The sequence below is a fragment of the Mesoplodon bidens genome, assembly GCF_964165515.1.
Source record: "Mesoplodon bidens genome assembly, contig: HAP1_SCAFFOLD_47, whole genome shotgun sequence".
NCBI lineage: Eukaryota > Metazoa > Chordata > Mammalia > Artiodactyla > Ziphiidae > Mesoplodon > Mesoplodon bidens.
In genome coordinates this window covers 1,410,742-1,424,274 of record NW_027671336.1, presented here as the reverse complement: position 1 = coordinate 1,424,274, position 13,533 = coordinate 1,410,742, and positions in this window count along the sequence as shown.

The window sequence follows — 13,533 nt, the reverse complement described above, 5'->3', positions numbered from 1 at the left end:
TCATCACAATGCTCCATGCCCTTGTCATCACAAAGCTGCATGACACATGTCACCAGAATGTCCATGGCCTTCTCATCAAAAGGCTCCATGCCCTTGTCATCACAATGCTCCAAGACCCCTGTAATCGCAATGCTCCATGCCCCTTTAATCTCAATGCTCCATGAACCCTCTCATCAAAATGCATCATGCCCATCATCATAATGCTTCCAGCTATTGTCAGCACAATTAAATCAAAATTCTCCATGACCTCTGTCATCACAATGCTCCATGACTCCTGTCATCACAATACTCCATGAAAATTTTCAGCCCAGTGCTCCATGACGCTTGTCATCACAATGATCCATGACCATATCATCTCAATGCTCCATGACCCCTGTATTCACAATGCTCCGTGACGCTTGTCATCACAGTGCTCCATGACACCTATCATCACAATGCTCCATGCCTTTGTCAACAAAATGCCTCATGACCTTGTCATTACAATGCTCTATGTGCTTGTCATCACCACACTGCATTTCCATTGTCATCACAATCCTCCAAGAATCTTGGGATCACATTGCTTCATGCACTTGTCATCACAATGCTCCCTGCTCTTCTCATCAAAATGCACAACGCCCTTGTCATCAAAGTGCTCCATGACTTTGTCATCACAAAGATCCATAAACGCTCTCATCACATTGCTCCATGCACTTGTCATCAAAAAGCTCCATGACGCATATCATCAGAAAGTTCCATGGCCTTCTCATCACAATGCTCCTTGCCCTTGCCATCACAATGTTCCATTACCCCGTCATCACAATGCTCCATGACCCCTGACATCACGATGTTCCAAGGCCTTTTCATCACAAGGCTCCATGACCCTTCTCATCACAATGCTCCAAGACCTCTAAAATCACAATACTCCATGTCCCTTTTCATCTCAATAAACCATGAACCCTCTCATCACAATGTACCATACCCATCATCATAATGCTTCATGCTATTGTCATCACAATGACATCAAAATGCTCCATGACCTCTGTCATAACCATGATCCAAACCCTTGTGATCACAATATTCCATAACACTTGTCATCACAATGCCCCATGACGCCCGTCATCACAATTATCCATGGTCTTCTCATCACAATGCTCCATGACACATGTCATCACCATGCGCCGTGTGCGTGTTTTCACAGCGCTCCACAAACTTGTCATCACAATGCTCCTTAAAACTTGTCATCACAAGGCTCCATGCACTTCTCATCAAAATGCTCTCTCACCACTGATATCACAATGTTACATCACTATTCATCACAATACTCCCTCACCCCTGTCATCACAATGTTCCATGACTCCTGTCATCACAATGCTACTTGCAATTATTATCACAATGTTCGATGACCCCTGACATCACATTGTTCCATAACCCCTGTCATCAAAATGCTCCATGACCATTTCCATCAAATTGATCCGTGACCCCTGACATCACAATGTTCCATAACCCCTGTCATCAAAATGTTCCATAACACTTTGCATCAAATTGCTCCATGACCCTGTCATCACAATGCTCCCTGCCCTTCTCATCAGAATGCACATCGCCCTTGTTATCAAAATGCTCCATGTCCTTTTCAACACAAAGATCCATGACCCTTGGCATCACAATGCTCCATGTCTTTGTCATCACAATGCTCCATGAAAGCTCTCATCACATTGCTCCATGCCCGTGTCATCACAAAGCTCCATGACGCATGTCATCAGAATGCTCCATCCCTTCTCCTCACAATGCTCCATGACCCCTGCCATTACGATGTTCCATGGACTTGTCATCACAAGGCTCCATGACCCTTCTCATCACAATGCTCCATGACTTTTGTCATCACAATGCTCAATACACTTGTCATCAAAATGCTCCCTGACACTTGTTGTCAGTATGCTCTTTGAACCCTGTCATGACAAGTCTCCATGACTTTTTCATCACAATGATCCATGTCGTTTGCATGATAATGCTCCAATACCACTGTAATCAAAATGCTCCATGCCCTTGTTATCAGAAAGCTCCATGACTCATGTCATCAGAATGCTCCATGGCTTTCTCATCACAATGCTCCATTACCCCTGTCATTACAAAGATCCTTAACCCCTGCCATCACGATGTTCCATGGACTTGTCATAACAAGGCTCCATGACACTTCTCATCACAATGCTCCAAGACCCCTGTAATCACAGTGCTCCATGCCCCTTTTCATCAGTATGCTCCATGAGACTTGTCATTACGAGGCTCCATGATTTTCTCATCACAATGCTCCAGGAGCTTGTCATCACAATGCTTCATGCCCTTGTCATAAAAATTCTCAATGGCCATTCTCATCATAATGCTGCAAGCCCTAGTCATCACAATGCTCCATTATATTTGTCATCACAATCCTCCATTACATTTGGCATCATAATGCTCCCTGCCAATGTCATCACAATGGACCATGACATATGTCATCACAGTGCTCCCTGACAGCTGTCTTCACAATACTCCATGCCCTTGTCATCACAATGCTCCATGCCCTTGTCATCACAATGCACCATGCCCACTCTCATCACAATACTCTATGAAACTTGTCAGACCAATGTTTCATGCCCCTGTCATCACAATGCTCCATGCCCTAGTCATCACAGTGCTCCATGACCCCTGTCCTCACAATGCTCCGTGACTCTAGTCATCAAAATGCTGCATAACGTTTGCCATCACAATGGTCCATGCCCGCATCATCCAAGGCTCTGTGTCATTTGGAACCACAATGCTCCATGAACTTTTCATCACAATGCTCCATGACCATTGTCATCACAATGTTCCATGCCTTTGGCAGAAAAATATTCAATGTCCCTTGTCATCACAATGTGCCATGCAGTTTTCCTCACAACGGTCCACAAATTTTCATTGCAATGCTCCATAAACCTTGTAATCACAATGCTCCATGCATTTCTCATCAAAATGCTCTCTCACAAGAGATATCACAGTGTTACATCACTAGTCGTCACAATACTCCCTCACCCTGTAATCACAATATTCCATGACCCCTGTCATCACAATTCTACATCCCCTTATAATCACAATGTTCCATGAGCCCTGACATCACAATGTTCCATAACCCCTGACATCACAATGTTCCATAACCCCTGTCATCAAAATGCTCCATGATCCTTTTCATCCCAAAGCTCCATGACCCCTGACATCACAATGTTCTATAACCCCTGTCTTCAAAATGTTCCATTACACTTTTCATCAAATTCCTGCATAACCTTGTCACAAAAGTACTCCCTGCCCTTCTCATCACAATGCACCACACCCTTGTCATCAAAATGCTCCATGACCTTTGTCATCACAAAACTCCATGGCCCTTGGCATCACAATGCTCCATGTCATTGTCATCACAAAGCTCCATGACACTTCTCATCACAATGCTCGATGCCCTTCTCATCACAATGCTCCATGTCCTTGTCATTACAAACCTCATTGACTCATGTATCACAGTGTTCCGTGCCCTTGTCATCACAATGCTCCATGCCCACTCTCATCACAATAATCCATGAAACATTTCATAACAATGCTCCTTGCCCTTCTCATCACAATGCTCCAAGACCCTTGTAATCACAATGCTCCATGCCCCTTTTCATCGCAATGCTCCATGAACCCTTTCAACACAATGCACCATGCCCATCATCATAATGCTTCAGGCTATTGTCATCACAATGAAATCAAAATGCTCGATGACCTCTGTCATCACAATGCTCCAAACTCTTTTGATCACAATGCTCCATAACCCTTATCATCACAACACCCCATGACGCCCATCATCACAATTATCCATGATCTTCTCATCACTATGTTCCATAACCCTTGTCATCACAATGCTCTATACACTTGTCATCACAATGCTCCCTGACACTTGTCATGAGTATGCTCCTTGAACCCTATCATGACAAGGATCCATGCCCTTTTCATCACAATTCTACAAGACACCTGTAATCGCAGTGCTCCATGCACTTGTCATCACAAAGCTCCATGACGCATGTCATCAGAATACTCCATGGCCTCCTCACAATGCTCCATGCCCTTGTCATAACAATGTTCCAAGACTCCTGTAATCACAATGCCCCATGCCCCTTTTCATCAGAATGCTCCATGAGACTTGTCATCACAAGTCTCCATGGTCTTCTATTCACAATGCTACATTTCCTTGTCATCACAATGTTCCATGACCCCTGTAATCACAATACTCCATGAACATTTTCAGCCCAATGCTCCATGACACTTGTCATCACAATGATCCATGCCCTTGTCATCTCAATGATCCATGACCCCTGTATTCACAATGCTCCGTGACGCTTGTCATCACAGTTCTCCAAGACCCCTGTAGTCACAATGCTCCATGCCCTTGTCATCACAAAGCTCAATGACGCATGTCATGAGAATGCTCCTTGGTCTTCTCCTCACAATGCTCCTTGCCCTTGTCATCACAATGTTCCAAGACCCCTGTAATCACAATGCTCCATGCCCCTTTACATCAGTAGCTCCATGAGGTTTGTCATCACAAGGCTCCATGGTTTTGTCATCACAATGCTCCAGGACCTTGTCATCCCAATGCTTCACGACCTTGTCATGAAAATTCTAAATGGCCCTTGTCATCATAATGCTCCAAGCCCTAGTCATCACAAAGCTCCATGACACATGTCATCAGAATATTCCATGGAATTCTTATCAAAATGCTCCATGCCCTTGTCATAACAATGCTCCAAGTACCCTGTAATCACAATGCTCCATGCCCCTTTTCATCTCAGTGCTCCATGGACCATGTCATCACAATTCATCATGCCCTAGTCATCACAATGCTCCATTATATTTGTCATCACAATCCTCCATTACATTTGGCATCACAATGCTCCCTGCCATTGTCATCGTAATGGACCATGACATATGTCATCACAATGCTCCCTGACACCTGTCTTCACAATACTCCATGACCTTCTCATCACAATGCTCCATGTGCTTGTCACCACAATGTACCATGTCCACTGTCATCACAATAATCTATGAAACTTGTCAGATCAATGCTCCATGCTCCTGTCATCACAATGCTCCATGCCCTTTTCATCACAATGCTCCATGACCCCTGTCATCACAATGCTCCGTGACTCCAGTCATCACAATGATTCATAACGTTTGTCATCAAAATGGTCCATACCCGCATCATCGCAAGGCTCTGTGACCTTTGTAACCACAATGCTCCATGAACTTTTCATCACAATGCTCCGTGACCCTTGTCATCACAATGCTCCATGTCTTTGTCAGAACAATGCCCCATGACCCTTGTCATCACAATGTGCCAAACGATTTTCATCACAACATTCCACAACCTTGTCATTGCAATGCTCCATAAACGCTGTAATCACAATGCTCCTTGCACTTCTCATCAAAATGCTCTCTCACCAGAGATATCACAGTGTTCCATCACTAGTCATCAGAATACACCCTCACGCCTGTAAACACAATATTCCATGACTCCTGTCATCACAGTGCTACATCCCTTTATCATCACAATGTTCCATGACCATTGACATCAAAATATTCCATAACCCCTGTCATCAAAATGCTCCATGACAATATTCATCCCGAAGCTCCATGACCCCTGACATCACAATGTTCTATAACCACAGTCATCAAAATATTCCATTACACTTTTCATCAAATTGCTGCATGACCCTGTCATCAAAATGCTCCCTGCCCTACTCATCACAATGCACCACACCCTTGTCATCAAAATGCTCCATGACCTTTGTCATCACAAAGCTCCATGACACTTTGCATCACAATGCTCCATGTCTTTGTCATCACAATGCTCCATGAACCCTCTCATCACATTGCTCCATGCCCTTGTCATCACAAAGCTCCATGACACTTTTCATCACAATGCTCGATGTCCTTCTAATCACAATGCTCCATGCCCTTGTCATTACAGTCCTCCATGACCCATGTATCACAGTGTTCAGTGCCCTTGTCATCACAATGCTCCATGCCCACTCTCATCACAATAATCCTTGAAATATTTCAGACCAGTGCTCCATGCCCTTCTCATCACATTGCTCCATTACACCTGTCGTAACAATGCTCCATGAACCCTGCCTTCACAATGTTCCACGGCCTTATCATCACAAGGCTCCATGACAATTGTCATCACAATGCTCCAAGACCCCTTTAATCACCATGATCCATGCGCTTGTCATCACAAAGCTCCTTGATGCATGTAATCAGAATGTTCCATGGCCTTCTCATCACAATGCTCCATGCCCTTGTCATCACAATGCTCCAAGACCCTTGTAATCATAATGCTCCATGCCACATTTCATCTCAATGCTCCATGAACCCTGTCATCACAGTGCACTATGCCCATCATCATAATGCTTCAGGCTATTGTCATCACAATAACATCAAAATGCTCCATGACCTCTGTCATCACAGTGCTACAAAACATTGTCATCACAATGTTCCATAACACTTATCACCACAACACCCCATGACGCTCATCATCACAATTATCCATGGTCTTCTCATCACAATGCTCCATGACATTTGTCATCACAATGCTCAATACACTTGTCATCACAATGCTCCCTGACACTTGTCATCAGTGTGCTCCTTGAACCCTGTCATAACAAGGCTCCATGCCTTTTTCATCACAATGATCCAGGCCGTTTGCATGATAATGCTCCAAGACCCCTGTAATCAAAATGCTCGATGCCCTTGTCATCACAAAGCTCCCAGACTAATGTCATCAGAATGCTCCATGGCCTTCTCATCACAATTCTCCATGCCCTTGTCATCACAATGCTCCAAGACCCCTGCAATCACAATGCTCCATGCCCCTTTTCATCTCTATGCTCCATGGACCATGTCATCACATTGCATCATGCCCATCATAATAATCCTTCTGGCTATTGTCAGCACAATGAAATCAAAATTCTCCATGACCTCTGTCATCACAGTGCACCATGAGCCCTGTCATCACAAAACTCCATGAACATTTTCAGCCCAATGCTCCATGACATTTGTCATTACAATTATCCATGCCCTTGTCATCACAATGCTCCATGACACCTGTATTCACAATGCTCTGTGACGCTTGTCATCACAGTGCTCCATGACACCTGTTGTCACAATGCTCCATGCCTTTGTCAGCAAAATGCTACATGATATTGTCATTGCAATGCTCTATGCGCTTGTCATCACAATACTCCATTACCATTGTCATCACAATCCTCCATGAACGTTGGGATCACATTGCTTCATGCCCTTGTCATCACAATGCTCCATGCTCCTTGAAATCAAAATGATCCATGACCTCTGTCATCGCAATGCTCTAAACCCTTGTGATCACAATGTTCCATAACACTTGTCATCACAACACTCCATGATGCCTGTCATCACAATACTCCATGCCCTTTTCATCACAATGCTCTATGACCTTTGTCATCACAATTCTCCATACACTTGTCATCAAAATGCTCCCTGACAATTGTCGTCAGAATGCTCCTTGAAACCTGTCACGAAAAGGCTCCATGGGTTTTTCATCACAATGCCCCATGCCGTTTTCATCACAATGCTGCATGCTATTGTTATCAAAATACTCCACAAGCTTGCCATCAGAAAGCTCCATGACCCTTGTCATCACAATTCTCCAAGCCCTTGTCAGCACAATGCTCCCTGACCCTTGGCATCACAATGCTCCAAGCCATTGTCATCACAATGCTCCATTATATTTATCATCAAAATCCTCCATTACATTTGGCATCACAATGCTCCCTGCCATTGTCATCGCAATGGATCATGACATATTTCATCACAATGCTCCCTGACACCTGTCTTCACAATACTCCATGACCTTCTCATAACAACGCTCCATGCCCTTGTCATCACAATGCACCATGTCCACTGTCATCACTATAATCTATGAAATTTGTCAGACCAATGCTCCATGCCGCTCTCATCACAGTGCTCCAAGCCCTTTTCATCACAATGCTACATGACCCCTGTCATCACAATGCTCCGTGACTGCAGTTATCACAATGCTTCATAACATTTGTCATCACAATGGTCCATGCCCGCATCATCACAAGGCTCTGTGACCTTTGTAACCACAATGCTCCATGAACTTTTCATCACAATGCTTTGTGACCCTTGTCATCACAATGCTCCATGCCTTTGCCAGAAAAATGCTCCATGACCCTTGTCATCACAGTGTGTCACGCACTTTTCGTCACAACGGTCCACAAATTTGTCATCGCAATGCTCAAAAAACTTTGGAATCACAATGCTCCATACCCTTCTCATCAAAATGCACCATTATCCCTGTCATAACAATGCTCCATGCCCCCTGCCATCACAATGTTCCACGGCCTTGTCATCACAAGGCTCCATGACACTTGTCATCGCAATGCTCCAAGACCCCTGTAATCACAATGCTCCATGCCCCTTTTAATCTCAATGCTCCATGAACCCTGTCATCAAAATGCATCATGTCCAACATTATAATGCTTCCAGCTATTGTCCGCACAATTAAATCAAAATTCTCCATGACCTCTGTCATCACAATGCTCCATGACTCCTGTCATCACAATTCTCCATGAACTCTCTCATCACATTTCTCCATGCCTTTGTCATCACAAAGCTCCATGACACTTGTCATCACAATGCTCGATGCCCTTCTCATCACAATGCTCCATGCCCTTGCCATCACAATGCTCCATGACTCCTGTCATCACAATTCTCCATGAACTCTCTCATCATATTTCTCCATGCCTTTGTCATCACGATGTTCCATGGCCTTGTCATCACAAGGCTCCATGACCCTTCTCATCAAAATGCTCCATTAACTCTGTCATAACAATGCTCCATGACCCCTGCCGTCACAATGTTTCACGGCCTTGTCATCACAAGACTCCATGACCCTTGCCATCACAATGATCCAAGACCCTGGTAATCACAATGCTCCATGCCCTTGGCATCACAAAGCTCCTTGACGCATGTCATCAGAATGTTCCTTGCCCTTTTCATCACAATGCTCCATGCCCTTGTCATCACAAAGCTGCATGACACATGTCACCAGAATGTCCATGGCCTTCTCATCAAAAGGCTCCTTGCCCTTGTCATCACAATGCTCCAAGACCCCTGTAATCACAATGCTCCATGCCCCTTTAATCTCAATGCTCCATGAACCCTGTCATCAAAATGCATCATGCCCATCATCATAATGCTTCCAGCTATTGTCAGCACAATTAAATCAAAATTCTCCATGACCTCAGTCATCACAAAGCTCCATGACTCCTGTCATCACAATACTCCATGAAAATTTTCAGCCCAGTGCTCCATGACGCTTGTCATCACAATGATCCATGACCATATCATCTCAATGCTCCATGACCCCTGTATTCACAATGCTCCATGACGCTTTTCATCACAGTGCTCCATGACACCTATCATCACAATGCTCCATGCCTTTGTCAACAAAATGCCTCATGACCTTGTCATTGCAATGCTCTATGTGCTTGTCATCACAACACTGCATTTCCATTGTCATCACAATCCTCTAAGAATCTTGGGGTCACATTGCTTCATGCACTTGTCATCACAATGCTCCCTGCTCTTCTCATCAAAATGCACAACGCCCTTGTCATCAAAGTGCTCCATGACTGTGTCATCACAAAGATCCATAAACGCTCTCATCACATTGCTCCATGCACTTGTCATCAAAAAGCTCCATGACGCATATCATCAGAAAGTTCCATGGCCTTCTCATCACAATGCTCCTTGCCCTTGCCATCACAATGTTCCATTACCCCGTCATCACAATGCTCCATGACCCCTGACATCACGATGTTCCAAGGCCTTTTCATCACAAGGCTCCATGACCCTTCTCATCACAATGCTCCAAGACCTCTAAAATCACAATACTCCATGTCCCTTTTCATCTCAATAAACCATGAACCCTCTCATCACAATGTACCATACCCATCATCATAATGCTTCATGCTATTGTCATCACAAAGACATCAAAATGCTCCATGACCTCTGTCATAACCATGATCCAAACCCTTGTGATCACAATATTCCATAACACTTGTCATCACAATGCCCCATGACGCCCGTCATCACAATTATCCATGGTCTTCTCATCACAATGCTCCATGACACATGTCATCACCATGCGCCATGCGCGTGTTTTCACAGCGCTCCACAAACTTGTCATCACAATGCTCCATAAAACTTGTCATCACAAGGCTCCATGCACTTCTCATCAAAATGCTCTCTCACCACTGATATCACAATGTTACATCACTATTCATCACAATACTCCCTCACCCCTGTCATCACAATGTTCCATGACTCCTGTCATCACAAAGCTACTTGCAATTATTATCACAATGTTTGATGACCCCTGACATCACAATGTTCCATAACCCCTGTCATCAAAATGCTCCATGACCATTTTCATCAAATTGATCCGTGACCCCTGACATCACAATGTTCCATAAACCCTGTCATCAAAATGTTCCATGACCCTTTGCATCAAATTGCTCCATGACCCTGTCATCACAATGATCCCTGCCCTTCTCCTCAGAATGCACATCGCCCTTGTTATCAAAATGCTCCATGTCCTTTTCAACACAAAGATCCATGACCCTTGGCATCACAATGCTCCATGTCTTTGTCATCACAATGCTCCATGAAAGCTCTCATCACATTGCTCCATGCCCGTGTCATCACAAAGCTCCATGACGCATGTCATCAGAATGCTCCATCCCTTCTCCTCACAATGCTCCATGACCCCTGCCATTACGATGTTCCATGGACTTGTCATCACAAGGCTCCATGACCCTTCTCATCACAATGCTCCATGACTTTTGTCATCACAATGCTCAATACACTTGTCATCAAAATGCTCCCTGACACTTGTTGTCAGTATGCTCTTTGAACCCTGTCATGACAAGTCTCCATGACTTTTTCATCACAATGATCCATGTCGTTTGCATGATAATGCTCCAATACCACTGTAATCAAAATGCTCCATGCCCTTGTTGTCAGAAGCTCCATGACTCATCTCATCAGAATGCTCCATGGCCTTCTCATCACAATGCTCCATTACACCTGTCATTACAAAGCTCCTTAACCCCTGCCATCACGATGATCCATGGACTTGTCATAACAAGGCTCCATGACACTTCTCATCACAATGCTCCAAGACCCCTGTAATCACAGTGCTCCATGCCCCTTTTCATCTCTATGCTCCATGGACCATGTCATCACAATGCATCATGCCCATCATAATAATCCTTCCGGCTATTGTCAGCACAATGAAATCAAAATTCTCCATGACCTCTGTCATCACAGTGCACCATGAGCCCTGTCATCACAAAACTCCATGAACATTTTCAGCCCAATGCTCCATGACATTTGTCATTACAATTATCCATTCCCTTGTCATCACAATCTCCATGACACCTGTATTCACAATGCTCTGTGACGCTTGTCATCACAGTGCTCCATGACACCTGTCGTCACAATGCTCCATGCCTTTGTCAGCAAAATGCTACATGATATTGTCATTGCAATGCTCTATGCGCTTGTCATCACAATACTCCATTACCATTGTCATCACAATCCTCCATGAACCTTGGGATCACATTGCTTCATGCCCTTGTCATAAAAATTCTCAATGGCCATTCTCATCATAATGCTGCAAGCCCTAGTCATCACAATGCTCCATTATATTTGTCATCACAATCCTCCATTACATTTGGCATCACAATGCTCCCTGCCAATGTCATCACAATGGACCATGACATATGTCATCACAGTGCTCCCTGACAGCTGTCTTCACAATACTCCATGCCGTTGTCATCACAATGCTCCATGCCCTTGTCATCACAATGCACCATGCCCACTCTCATCACAATACTCTATGAAACTGGTCAGACCAATGTTTCATGCCCCTGTCATCACAATGCTCCATGCCCTAGTCATCACAGTGCTCCCTGACCCCTGTCATCACAATGCTCCGTGACTCTAGTCATCAAAATGCTGCATAACCTTTGCCATCACAATGGTCCATGCCCGTATCATCACAAGGCTCTGTGTCATTTGGAACCACAATGCTCCATGAACTTTTCATCACAATGCTCCATGACCATTGTCAGCACAATGCTCCATGCCTTTGGCAGAAAGATATTCAATGTCCCTTGTCATCACAATGTGCCGCGCGGTTTTCCTCACAACGGTCCACAAATTTTGATTGCAATGCTGCATAAACCTTGTAATCACAATGCTCCATGCATTTCTCATCAAAATGCTCTCTCACAAGAGATATCACAGTGTTACATCACTAGTCATCACAATACTCCCTCACCCTGTAATCACAATATTCCATGACCCCTGTCATCACAATTCTACATCCCCTTATAATCACAATGTTCCATGAGCCCTGACATCACAATGTTCCATAACCCCTGACATCACAATGTTCCATAACACCTGTCATCAAAATGCTCCATGATCCTTTTCATCCCAAAGCTCCATGACTCCTGACATCACAATGTTCTATAACCCCTGTCTTCAAAGTGTTCCATTACACTTTTCATCAAATTCCTGCATAACACTGTCACAAAAGTACTCCCTGCCCTTCTCATCACAATGCACCACACCCTTGTCATCAAAATGCTCCATGACATTTGTCATCACAAAACTCCATGACCCTTGGCATCAAAATGCTCCATGTCATTGTCATCACAAACCTCCATGACACTTGTCATCACAATGCTCGATGCCCTTCTCATCACAATGCTCCATGTCCTTGTCATTACAAACCTCATTGACTCATGTATCACAGTGTTCCGTGCCCTTGTCATCACAATGCTCCATGCCCACTCTCATCACAATAATCCATGAAACATTTCAGAACAATGCTCCTTGCCCTTCTCATCACAATGCTCCAAGACCCTTGTAATCACAATGCTCCATGCCCCTTTTCATCTCAATGCTCCATGAACCCTTTCAACACAATGCACCATGCCCATCATCATAATGCTTCAGGTTATTGTCGTCACAATGAAATCAAAATGCTCGATGACCTCTGTCATCACAATGCTCCAAACTCTTTTGATCACAATGTTCCATAACCCTTATCATCACAACACCCCATGACGCCCATCATCACAATTATCCATGATCTTCTCATCACTATGCTCCATAACCCTTGTCATCACAATGCTCTATACACTTGTCATCACAGTGCTCCCTGACACTTGTCATCAGTATGCTCCTTGAACCCTATCATGACAAGGCTCCATGCCCTTTTCATCACAATTCTACAAGACACCTGTAATCGCAGTGCTCCATGCACTTGTCATCACAAAGCTCCATGACGCATGTCATCAGAATACTCCATGGCCTCCTCACAATGCTCCATGCCCTTGTCATAACAATGTTCCAAGACTCCTGTAATCACAATGC